This window comes from Megascapheus bottae, chromosome 2, assembly GCF_031878675.1.
Source record: "Megascapheus bottae isolate mThoBot1 chromosome 2, mThoBot2.hap1, whole genome shotgun sequence".
NCBI classification, from domain to species: domain Eukaryota; kingdom Metazoa; phylum Chordata; class Mammalia; order Rodentia; family Geomyidae; genus Megascapheus; species Megascapheus bottae.
In genome coordinates this window covers 31,551,930-31,565,154 of record NC_143510.1, presented here as the reverse complement: position 1 = coordinate 31,565,154, position 13,225 = coordinate 31,551,930, and the positions used below count along the sequence as shown (strand labels likewise).

The following is a 13,225-nucleotide window of genomic DNA, read 5'->3' as shown; positions in this document are numbered from 1 at the left end:
TGCTGCATAACTGCTAAATAATTTTCTAAATAGCACCCATTAGAAAACATTTTGAACATTATATATTCATGTTCCTTTCTCTGAAGCATGTCACACGTCTATATTGAATTTTCAATAGAAAAACTTAGCTCCCAAAAGATTAAAATTACCCATTCTTTATCACTGTGGTGAGCTAGTGTGGAACATTCACATTTGGTCTGTTGCATGGCTACATCCTCTGCCAAACTTGGAAACCCTTTGCCATGTAAATGTTATTTATTTCATGTTCTCATAGCTCTGGTAACTTGAGGATGAACATTTGAGGATTTGTTCAGTCAGGGAGATGTCCAATACACAGGGCGATTTCTTCACTAAGCTTATCTTCTGTTTCTCCTCACTTTGTGCCCACTGGAACACTACTTTTTTGCATCTTCTTTTTCCCTAATAGAAAGATTATTTAAAGCAGCTCCACTAATGACTGGCCATGTGATCTAGGGCAAGTTTCAGCTTTTTGAGTCCCAGATTTCTCATCTGCACAATGGATGAAAGAAAAAGCACTATCCACTTAATGTTCACTGTTGATTTTAAACATCCCAGTTCTTAAAAAAATGCCGCAGATATGCAAATAGGCCTACTGAAGTACAGTATGGCTCTCTCAAAATCCCAGCCAATTATGCCAGATCTGGCATCTCATTCTTGTAATCCTAGTTACCCAGCAGGCGGAGTCCTAGAAGATCTCAGTTCAAAGCCAGCCCAAGCAGGAATGTCTGTGAGACTCCATCTCTAATTAAACAGCAAAAGTTCTGAATTGGAAGTGTGGCTCAAAATCAAAGCGTCAGCTGTGACCAAAGCCCCAGTACCAACACACACACAACACACACACACACACACACACATACACACACGCACACACACACACAAATCCAGCCACTCAATAATAATTCGATCATTTTCTGTACCTGTTACTCCAATATTCATGCAATAAATGGCTTTTTTGAATTCTCAGCATAAGGAGCTTAGCAGAACACCTGCTGGATGCAAATTTCAATGTATATGCCAGATGATATAAGGTAAATAGTTATCATTTACGAATATAGGACAAAATGACATCTGCCCTTAAATCAAGAGAAAGCTTGTTAAGAGATATGAAATTGTAAATTTCAAATTCTTCACTTATCAGTATTACCACAGACACACAAATACTCTTTGAGAAAAAAGTCTAAGAAACAAGAAAACATGGTTCCTTTTATTCATTAGCAATGGTTCGTCAAATGCATTTATTAGTTTAAGACAGGAAAAGTACTTTTCATTGTTTGCAATATAATATCACCCATGTTTCCATGTCACTGCCAGGGGACCGGGGAATTTATCATGCAGTTTTCAAGTTTCATTTTGAATGTGACATGTGTAAATTCACTTTTGTTCACAGAAGGGAGAAATCATTTAAAAATGAATCGATGAGAGCATATTGGTTCTTGTGGAAAGCCTCATCAGGACCTTGCTGATGTTATTGTTAGCAGACCCCTCTTGTTCCTTTCTCTTCCTTGATAGAATTTACTCCATTGTTCTCTTCTGCTTCTTTGACTTCAGTTTCATTGTTGTCTGAGGCCAGCTTCAGTCTTCATTTAGGTCTCACCTTAAATGGCTCCCTCTCTGAGAGTCCTCCCATGCCCAAATCTAAAGGCATATCCCATTTCTGGGTAAATTCTTGATTGCATCATCCTGTTGTATTGCTTCATGACTCTCTGAAGTCATGTTGTTTATTTGTGAACCTGAGCTTGTCTATCCTTCTATACTGAAGGTAGAAGACAAACAGAGATCCTGTCTAGTCTTATTAGGTTTAGGGTAATAATTCAAGTATTTGTTAAGTAAGAGGGAAGGAAAGAAGCAACAGATTTCATCAAATTCCTAGAAGAGCTGTTAGCCGGGAAGCTGATTCTGCTCTTAATCTTCTAGAATTGTAGACAAAAAGATTTCTTATTCTCGCAAATGAAAGCAAGACACCGATAGGTGATACTGGATCAAAGGCATATAATGAGAGAATCACAAAACTCTAGCTTCCTGGTGCTAGATCGGGAAATTGCTCTGCAATTTCTGGGGAGAAGAAACTTCCTGGTGGTTTTGAGAAGTCAAGCCTGGAAGCTAAAAATATAACATGGACATGGAGTAAAAAAAGAGAGGCCAGCTTTCTGGCTTCTGGTCACTGAAGAAGAAATGAGTGAGGGTCTTTGTCCTGGTCCCTGAGTCTCTAACACCCACCTGTGTAGCTCAGGAGTAATTTTGTTCATTGTCAGGAACAAGTAGATTTGGGCCGCCTTTTCAACTCTGCACCCTGTGTCTTAACCATTCATATATTCACGGATTCAGCTCATACATGTTGGGCCTTGTGCAAGGGATTATGGATGCCATAGTAACCAACATGGAGATGGTGGTTTCTGCTCTGAGTCTTTTTTTTTCTGAGAAAATTAAGATCTCTAAATAAAATTTCAGACAGATGGCACTGAGGGTGAAGACGGAGGATTAACAGGTGCCCTGTGTCAGTCTCTGGGATTAGAGAAGGCTTCCTGGGGAAGTGATGTTTCAGTGAAACATGGAGTATAAAGAGGAATGAGTCAAGGTCACCATGCTAAGGAGCTGAGGGAGGCTACAGGGGAGAGGGCTCCAGGCATGGTGGGAAAGGTGTGAACAATCTGAGGAACTATTTTCCTTTAAGAAGTGGAAACAGGATAATGACTGGACTTTATGCTTATTGATGATAATAGTAATAATGGCGGTAATATGTTGGTTAGGATCTATGACCATTATGATTGGATTAAGAAATACTTTCAGGAAGTGTTGGGATCGTGGCCTAGTGGTAGAGTGCTTGTTGAGCATGCACAAAGCCCTGAGTTCGATTTCTCTGTACCACATACATAGAAAAAGCTGTAAGTGGTGCTGTGGCTCAAGTGGTAGAGTGCTAGCCTTGAGAAAGCTCAAGGGCAGTGCCTATGCCCTGAGTTCAAGCCTTAGGACTGGTAAAACAAAATATCTGGAAGTCAGTAAAGCACATATTTCTTTCCCTAAGTGTGTCTGTGAAGACATTTCCAGAGACAATGCAATCAAGATTAGATTACATTAGGGATCTGATTAAATCAATCAGTCTCCCAATGGATGCATAATCTGATGGCACTATAGAGCACTGGCGAAAGACAGGCTGTGAAGCCTAATGGCAGGAAGTGGGTCACTGGGTTTTTGGAAGAGCATCTTGCCCTAGCTCCTTCCTAGATCCTTCTTTTACCTCCATTCTTGTCACCATGATGTGGAATTCTCAGCTATGCATTCATTCCCTCTCTACCTAAATGAATACTTACGTAACTATTAGCTGAATACCTATTTTTTCCTCTAAGTTATTTATGTCAGTTATTTCATTACAGTGATAAAAAGTTTGAATAATGTAGACAGCAAGTAGGTATTGCTTCTTGCCTTTATGTCAAACACTAATTATACATGCTTTGCCTGCCATGTTTCTGTAGCCTGTACACAGTACTGAGAGCTAAATTATTAGTATCCCTTTTCTACAAATGAGGAAACTTAAGCTGAATATAAAGAAAGTCTATCAAATACTACAGCTCTGTCTAGATTTCTTCACCGCCTCCTTCCTCCTTTCCTTCCACAAGGTCTCACTCTGTAGCCCAGCCTAGTCTTGAACTCTTAGTGCTTCTGTCTCTGCTGGAATTACAGGTGTGCATTACCATGCCCACGCTTGGCTCCTGTCTAGAGAGTCTCATTGCATAATGGAGTGTTTTCCCTGTGATATCCTTCATGACTTTTTTTTTTTGTGTGTGGGTTATGGGGCTTGAACTTGGCCTGGGCACTATCTCTGAGCTCTTCAGCTCAAGGCTACCACCCTACCCTTGAGCCAAACCCCACTTCCTGTTTTCTAATGGCTAATTGAGTCTCAGGTCCTTTTGTGCCCAGGCTGGCTTTGAACCTTGGTCCTCAGATCTCAGCCTCCTGTGTAGCTAGGATTACAGGTGTGAGCCACTGTGCCCACCCCGCCATGACTTTTGACGTGCTCTAAAGTTGAATTATTCTGTCATTTGCAGAGGTTTATGTGAGTCAATTTCCTATCCACTATCAGGAAAGAAGCTATGCGGAATTTCAAGACAGATGATACATGAAAAGTTAGTACATTAAAATCCATTGGCTAAAAAAATTAATTTGTCAAAGAGTTTCTGGATACCTAAGACAAAAGTTGCTGCTCAGCTGAAAGCCCAGTGTGTACACAATGGACAGTGGTGGAAAGTTTTTGCCACAGTAACTAATGAAAAAAATGCCTTTCAATAAAATAATATTGGAAAATTCTTAACAGGCTTTTCTGCCTGTTAAGATTTGGGTAGTATTATCCTGGAACCTCAGAGGTATCTCATATTGCTCTTAAAAAGGAATGTTTAAGGGGGAAGGGAAATGGGGACCAAGACATGAGAAAGGGTATCAATGTATGTGAATTAATGCACCTCCTATCTGGCAAATATGATGTAACCCTTCTATTAATTACAATAAAAATATATGAAAAAAAGAATGTTTAAGGAATTATCTGATGTCTTAGAAGCCAGGGTTCTTTATTTTGGCCATAGAAGGGAAGATGATAACACTGGGAACAGGCCATCGAACTATCCAGGGAAAGAATGGCTTCCTTTCTTCCCTTTCCTTTTCCTTCCTTCCTTTCTTCTTCCCTCCCTTCCTCTCTCCCTCCCTACCTCTCTCCCTCCCTACCTCTCTCCCTTCTGTCTTGTCTAAGATCCATGTCTGTGGATATCTCTGATGATCTCCCATTTTGTCCAATTCATCAACTCACCTGGGGTGCCAGCACCCTGAACTTCTGTCTCTAATTAAATTGCCTCTATTTGGATCCTTCTTCAGTGAAAGCAGTTTTAAACACAGCATTTAACAAGGATTTGATTGGAAAAACTTTGAATTTTTTATGAGGCCAGTGACACTCTATTCATAGGAAGGTCAAGGGAAGTTTTTTTTTTTTTTAAAGAAGTAGTTAGTTATTGGAAAAATCTCAAACAAAACCCCAAACAACCTAGCAAGAAGCAACTTCCTTTCATTGTAGGTGAAAGTCTGTCTTCTACTACTGTTTTTCCTCTTAATCCATAGAATATTTAAGCGGAAAACACAAGTAAAAGTCTACCTTTGTCCTTTGGAAATTAAATGAACTTCAAAACTATTTTGAAGAAATAATTATGTGGCATATGTTTGTGGGAAATTTATTAGGGCATAATCGCATTGTTTTGCTTCGCCTTAAGGTTTCTGAAATCCCAAATCAGAGACCCTGAAATGGCAATGCATAGACCAATAGGGATGGATGGTATTCTCAGGAATCCCTGATATCAAAACTATTTGCATAGTGTTACTAAGGTGCATTTACAACATTCACTCTCAGACTCATGTAAATGGTGGCAGTTTTACAGAAATTATATGCTACAGCTATTGTTCTGATGGTTGATGGAGTGTATACTTGCATATTGTTGCATTTTATAACTTGCTTTGATTTCTACTATGAAACATATCCACGTGAATGTGGACAGAGTCCACATGAATGAAAAGATTTTCAAAGTCCTCACTTAAAAAAATGTTGAGGGGTCTTAAGACTTGACGTTTGGGAACTGCCGCTCTAGGTAATGATTTTAACAACCTTTAAAATACTTCAATTTTCTTGGGTGATTTGTTTAATATATCCATTTTACCCAGTCATCATTTTACCCAGATTTGACTTTCATGAAGTAGATAGTGCAGAAAAGGATCATGTATCTGTATTAGAGAAATCACTGAGCTCATCTCCCCAGCATTGCCCATGCTCATCCCCGAGTTATACTTAGGCTCTCAGAATTAGGTGCTTTACTGTGATCATTATATAAATTAATTGCCATCTCTCCATCCTTTATTTTATTCTCAAAGGGGAGTTAACAGACTCGGGACTACATGGTAAATTTCCAACACAAAAACAAGTGTTTATCATAGTATATCTATAAAATGTACACATGATATATTTGCTTACTATCCAGATCTTTCCAAATATAATGGTTTTCTCCCTTGAAATTTTGGATCTAAGCCATATTGGACTCTATTTCATGATAATAAGGTAAATACAAACAAAAATACATGGGGAAAAAACCCAGAGATTCTAAGCAAAGAGTTCCCTATTGTGACCCTAGAACCTAGTACAATGCCTGATGCATACATAGCAAATGCTCAGATAAATTAACATAATCAATTTTGACTTGGCTTCTTTTTCTCACTTACAAATAGAAGGCCATACTACATTTTACTTTAAACAGAGAACATCAGCTGCAGAAATGCCCACTGGCACATCACAGTTGGATAAAAATACATGTCTTGTATAGTTTTTTCTTTCTTATTTCTTGGTTACTATCTTGTACCATTTTTCCAGCTTTTAACATTTTCATCTAAGCCTCTCTTGATACTTTGGTAGTTGTTTTACAGAAGAAAACTGAATAGACTGCAGAATTCAGAAGCAAGTTGTTCGGAAAGGAGATTTGAGTTTGCATGTCTATGTTTAGCTTGTCTGGGCTCTTAACTCTTGTGAAAGAAATTTCACATGTGGACTATCTATGCCAGTATCTATATTCTAGATCTTGAGCCAAGAAACATGAACCACAGTGGATTAGGCAAGTAAGTAGGATAAGGAAGTTTTATAAAAAGAAAAATATAATTAGCAGAATTCAGTAATCATTAGACTTGGCTCCCTTCACTCAAAGAGTAATTAACCCAAAGTTAAAGTTTCCATCTAAGATTCACATGATCTTTTTAGGTCTCACCTACATAAAATTCAGTGCATCCAATCAATGGACTGTAATGACTTAGATCAGTAGAAAGGACTGGTACATTCTGTGTCCTGAAGAATGACTAAGGCTTGGAACTCTATCTTTGACTGATCAAGTGTTATAAAAAAAAATCACATTATAAAAAAACTTACCTAGTTAACCTCCCATTTCCAGTGTGTGCAATAAGGTATGTTTATTCATAATTTTTTGAGATATGATTTACCTCTTGCTAATTGTCAAGGCTAAATCCAGCTGGGGACTTGTATGTGTATGTGTAGAGGTAAGAGGAAGTCACATAAGCCTCAGCCAATGGGTTTTTTATTGAAAGCAAGGGTTCTGATACAAAGAAATGGAAACTATATATATATATATATACATACATATATATATCTACACTATATATCTCTAACCTAGGATATCGTATATGGACCGTTTTGATTGTTCCTCCAATGAAAAATATGGAGTAAGTATATGATATCTATTTGCTAAATGAACAGGTTAATAATCTACATGCCTTGTTATCATCACAAGGTCTGATTCCACATATGTGGAATCAGTGTGCATATTGCATTGATTTGTGTCCCCGACATTGCAGCCTCATCCATCTTCTTTCCTCATCCTTAGGCTCATTTCAGGCAATGGTTCATTTCTTTGACAGTCATATAATGAATGATTGTTGTCCTTAATGTACTATGTTATCTCTCACCTCTTTTGCCGTCCCTTGGTTATCTCATATTGTTATAGTATCCCACTTTGTTATCTGATATATTGGATATATTTGTATTTGGTTATTTGAAATTGGATAGGGAAGATGGGGAGGTGGGGGGAGGGTAATGGGTACCAAGACATGTGAAAGGGTATCAATGTATGTGAATTAATGCACCTTCTATCTGGCAAATATCATATAACCCTTTTATTAATTACAATAAAAATATTAAAAAACACTATTTAAACACATTTCCTCTATGAAGCCTTCTCTAAAGACTATTTTCTCCATCAATGATTTATCAGTACCCCAGTTTTCTACACCTTACCTTTCATCATTCAAGTGTTACTTAGGCCAGAGTTCTATACAGTCTATTCACCTAGTCCCATTTCCCAATTTCCTTGCACTGTCACTTCAGTGAATTTCTTAATTTAGGGATAAAGAAGATATCTTTAGCTCATGATAATAATACTCTCTTCTCATAAGGTTGCAGAGAATTAAATGACAGGATGGGTATTAAAAAGCTTAGCATTGCACTTGATGCATAGTAAGGGCCCAGCAAATACTGGTTATTCTTAGAACTGACAGAGATGTGTTTCAGAATCTACCTAGGTTCAGGTAACCCCTGTATGTATTGGTAAGGCTCTCACTTATGCTTCTTATCTCCAGCTGAGTGCCTTCTTCCATCCAGAAAGACTTCCTAGGTTGCAAGTACACAAAAACTAGAACTGTCAGATAGCTCTCAGATACGAATAAAAGTGGGAGAGTAAATGGCCCAGGCTCCCTGTCCTTTGGTGTCAGGCTTCACTGGTCACTCTCCGCTGTTTCTCAGAGGATGCTATGCTAGCAAGATGGACCCCTACTGCCCACAGGATTGATATTCATCAGTGCACACATTGTCAACTTTCTTCCTGTGTTTCATATCTCCTATATATACATTTTTTTCTCATGCTTTCTAGAATCACCTACAAAGCTTTCCTATGTCCAAGACTTTGTCTTCAAGTCAGCCTTTATCTTAGGATAGTTCCCAGCAATGGATGTTGTTAAAATCATTTCTTGGCTACATTTACTTGGGGGCAAGGATCACAGTACTGAAGATTCTTTTGTAGCTCTGTATTGCTTGGCAAGCTTTGTGGACTTCTACAAAATAACTACTTGCTGAGTAAGTGATTCTTCTTGAACAATTTTCATATATTTTTATTGTAATTAATAGAAGGGTTACATTATATTCATCAGATAGAAGGTGCATTACTTCCCACACATTGATACCCTTTCTCATGTCTTGGTTCCCATTTCCTTCCCCCCACCCCACCCCTCATCTTGTTTTCCTTGAAGAATTTTTAAGTTACAGCTGAGAGAAGGAAATCCTTTGTCTTCCTCACCATTCGCTGATGAGATTAATGTTCTAATTTCAATTCTGTTAAAGTCTGAGACACTCACATATGAAAGTTTCAATTTCTTTTGGGAAATTTAGCTTAGGAACTCTGACTTGTAGAAATGAGTCACAGATCAAGTTTGTTTATAAGAATCACTTCATACTTCCTTGGTGGATTTTACTTGGTTGAGGAATCATTCATCCATACCATTTCTAGTTGGGACTAATGTGCTAAGATACCAAAATGTAAACCCTAGCTACAGTGTTGTGTACTTATTTTCCAGTGATACAAAAATCTTCAAACTTTAAAAATGGACTAACAGATATCCTGATGCAGAGATGCAAAGATGACTTGGGGAGAAAGAAAGTCCTTTTGCTCTCATACAACTAAACAAATGGTTGGAAACAAATCAGAAACCTGGGTAGAGGAGGTTTACATTTTCCAAACATAGGCTATTTTTTCTGTTATTTTGGTTTACAAATAATCTGCTGCTTGAAGGAAGGATATAGCTTCTATTGGCTCAATGAATAATAGTGTTTTAAAAAGTGAGAAAGAAAGCTGGGTACCAGTGGCTCAGGCCTATAATCCTAGCTACTCAGGAGGCTGGGATTTGAGGAAGCCAGTTGAAAGCTAGCTCAGTCAGAAAAGTCTCCATATCTATCTATCTATCTATCTATCTATCTATCTATCTATCTATGAAATGAATCAACAGTAATAGACATAAATTCTCATTTTGACACTCGAATAGTCACCAGGAAAACCCATTTTTTGTGACAAAGTACAGAAGGTTTTGTCACATTTAAATCACTGAACACTAAAGAGAAATACGATGGTCAACTGTAGACATAGCATCTATAAACCTTTTCCCAGTCTTACTGCAATATTGCCCAGTAAAATTGCTACATGGAAAACTTAAGTAGCATAATAGGAAGAGCTAAAACAAATCAAAGGAAGCCACAAGTCTAAAATCCTAAGACAGCCAACATTTCAAACAGTAATCAGATCTGCATTGCTGGGTTCATTAAAACAAAATCTTTCTACACCATGCAGTGTACAATTTAACTTGTATTTAACACAAACCAAGTTTTAACCTAGCTGTAAAGATTTTTCAAATGAAAAGGTTTTGCTAATATAGTAGCATGTTAAATTAAATATCTTGAAAATAATCTAAAAATCAGAATTGATAAAAAGTCATTTGCAAATTAAAATAGTATAGAAATATTCAGCTTGAAATTCATGCAGTGTTTTATATAAGAAAACATTAAAATCAAAGATAATGGATTACAATGGTTCTAAAGATGGTATAGATCCAGATGCATTTATAGTTCCAAAGGCTTAATCATCCATTTCATCTATAAAACTGAGGCTGTGTTTTCGCTTATAGGCAAGTAATAAATTGTATCATTTTTCTTGAGTGTATATATAGATAAGTTGCTATACAACAATCACCACTTCAGATAGCTGTGAAATTAGATGATTAACTAGTTGTTATTTAGCCTTCTAATTTCTATGTAAATATAACTGCATGAACTACAAGTTGGGTTTTTTTTACTTTGCTTTTCTGTTTGAAGTATCATTGTAACTACTGTATTGTATATGATGGAAAATAATGGCATACATTATTTTGGGGTATGTTTTTGCATCAGTATTTTCTGTCTTAATGTTTATGTGCGTCATGGCATATAAAATCTTGAATGCCTCAGTGTAACTTTTTAATTTTCATGCGACGTTGTAGACACTTGAGAAAGCTGTATCTTGTAGGCATGATTTTAATTATTTTTCCCCTTAAAAATCTTGAATATAATCTTACAGCATTTACTAGAATAAACAGTACAAAGCATTTAGGTGTAAAAGCTTTCTGTGAGATTCTTATCTCCAATTAACCACTCAAAAAAAACAGAAGTGGAGCTTTGGTGCCAAATGGTAGAGCACTAGCTTTGAGCAAAAGTGCTCAGGAGAAGAGCTCAAACCCGGAGTTCAAGGCCCATCCCCATGGATGGCAAAAATAAAGTGAAAAACAAAATGGAAAATAGTTTCCCCTATCTTTCCCTACCTCACTGAATTTGGTCCTAATAAAACTACTAGAATTCATTCTCAAACTCAGCAGAAGGAGTGTGACGCCATCATGGACTGTATAAACAACTCTTACAGGCTGATGGATCTTTTTTCCCTACCTACAAAATACTTTTTGGAAGTCCTATTTTTTTTTTGCCAATCCTGGGCTTGGGGCTCAGGGCCTGACCACTGTCCTTGGGCTTTCTCAAGGCTAGAGCTCTACTACTTGAGCCATAGCACCACTTCTGGCTTTTTTTTTTCTATGTATGTGGTACTGAGGAATCAAGCCCGGGTCTTCGTGCCTGCTAGGCAAACACTCTACCACTAGGCTGAACTCCCAGCCCAGAAGTCCTTTTTTTTTTTTTTTTTTTTTTTTTTTACCAGTCCTGGGCTTGAGCTCAGGGCCTGAGCAATGTCCTTGGACTTTCTCAAGGTTAGAGCTGTACCACTTGAGCCTCAGCACCACTTCTGGCTTTTTTCTATGTATGTGGTACCAGGTCTTCATGCATGCTAGGCAAGCACTTTAACCACTACGCCAAACTCCTGGCCCTGGAACTCCTATTTTTTTTTTGAATTACATTTTCAGCTCTTGCATTTAAGGAAAACATGTTTGTTGTAAATAACAAATTCAGAAAGTACTAAAGCAAATAAGTGTTTATAAATGCATCTGGATGGAATATATTTGTTTTCTATATAGCTTTTTTAACTTTAGAAATACTGTTTTCATGATTCTGAAAATACTTACTCTCATTGGTTTCTCATAAATATCAAAAGAGAAATGCATGTGAAGAGTTTAGGAGAATATCTGATCCATGTATTTTAGAAAGCTTAGATGATGTTTAGAAAATGGGCAAAACTACCTTGAAAAAAATGTCATTTTTAGGTGCCAATAAAAAGTTAGACACTGGAAATGTGAAATATAATGAAATGGTTCTTTAAGGTATAGTGAAGTTCAAACCATCGTGAGGCATACCACTCAGGCTGGTTTGCACTTGGCCTTCACGCTTGTTGGCAGGTGTTGCACCCCAAGCCATACTTGCAACCCATTGTTGCTTTTGATGGTTTAGGGGTAGGGTTTCACATTTTTGCACTTGGCTGCCTTTGAACTGCTAGTTTCCTAGGAAACTGATATAATAATGGGGTATTGATAACTTTTTGATTGGACTGGCCTCAAATGGTCAATCTTCCAATGCTTCAACATAAAACTAAACCTTTTGACAAAAATTTGCTTATCTTAGTATTTGTGGTACTCTAATTTCAGATTTAGTCATCCAGCTATGCTTTCTTTCAAGGTTACTTGGACTTTTCCCTATGAAAAAGAGGTAGCATCCTAAGCAACTTAAACAGTATTTAAAAATGCCCCGAAACACACAGATAACATGAATACTGGACCATTTGTTTAATAGCACTTGTCCAACCTGTGTTGTCCTCGAATGACACAGTCTAATCTAAAGTATGAACTCTTTAAATGAGTTTTCTTCCCTTTAGTGATAAGTGTTTCAATCCTGGGAGTATTTGGCTATTTTCCAAGGCTACAATGCACTTTCACTTTCATTAATTCACTTGATTTCCTTTGGAGGTATTGCACGCATGTCTTCTAGGGAAGAGCTCACTTCACATTCAAGAGATGAACGGGACTACTTTCTCCCCCAACCCCATCTATTTGTGGATCATGGGGCTTGAAGTCAGGGCCTGCGTGCTGTCCCTGAGCTTTTCTGTTCAAGGCTGATGCTCTATCACTTTGAGCCACAGCTCCACTTCGGATTTTCTGGTGGTTAATTGGAGATAAGAGTCTTGTGGACTTTCCTGCCAAGGTTGGGTCTGAACCATGATCTCAGATCTCAGCCTTCTGAGTAGCCAGGATTACAGGCTTGAGCCACCAGCACCCAGCTTACATGACCACTTTAGAGTAACTAGATTAGTAACTGTAATAGATGTGTTAGTATGGCATAGGTGGTTGAGTCAAATCATGCCTGCATCAATGCCTGCATGGAAGTCACTGGTAGTTTTTTCTCTTTGGGCTGCATAATTTCCTGTCATTTTTAACACCCAGCCTTTCAGGTTTTTTTTTTTCATGACATTTTATTTCCCTAAATTTTCCAACTAATTCATTCTTTGCCTTATTACCTGAAGGCAATCCTATTCATTGTACCTCTTATGCTCTTAGAGACACAAAGTCTGTCTCTCTTCATGCTCATTCCCAGACCCTTCAGAATAAATAGGAATGCTTAAAAAATTTTAGTTTCCATTTGCATTTGCTTGTTGAATTTTTTTCTTTC

General features: G+C 37.6%; 1 protein-coding gene across 2 annotated transcripts in view; it reads right to left on the bottom strand.

Annotated features, from left to right (window-relative positions):
• Synpr (synaptoporin) overlaps positions 1-13,225 on the bottom strand; it is a 244,418-nt gene that overhangs the window by 58,914 nt on the left and 172,279 nt on the right. The gene's annotated exons all lie outside the window — the stretch shown is intronic.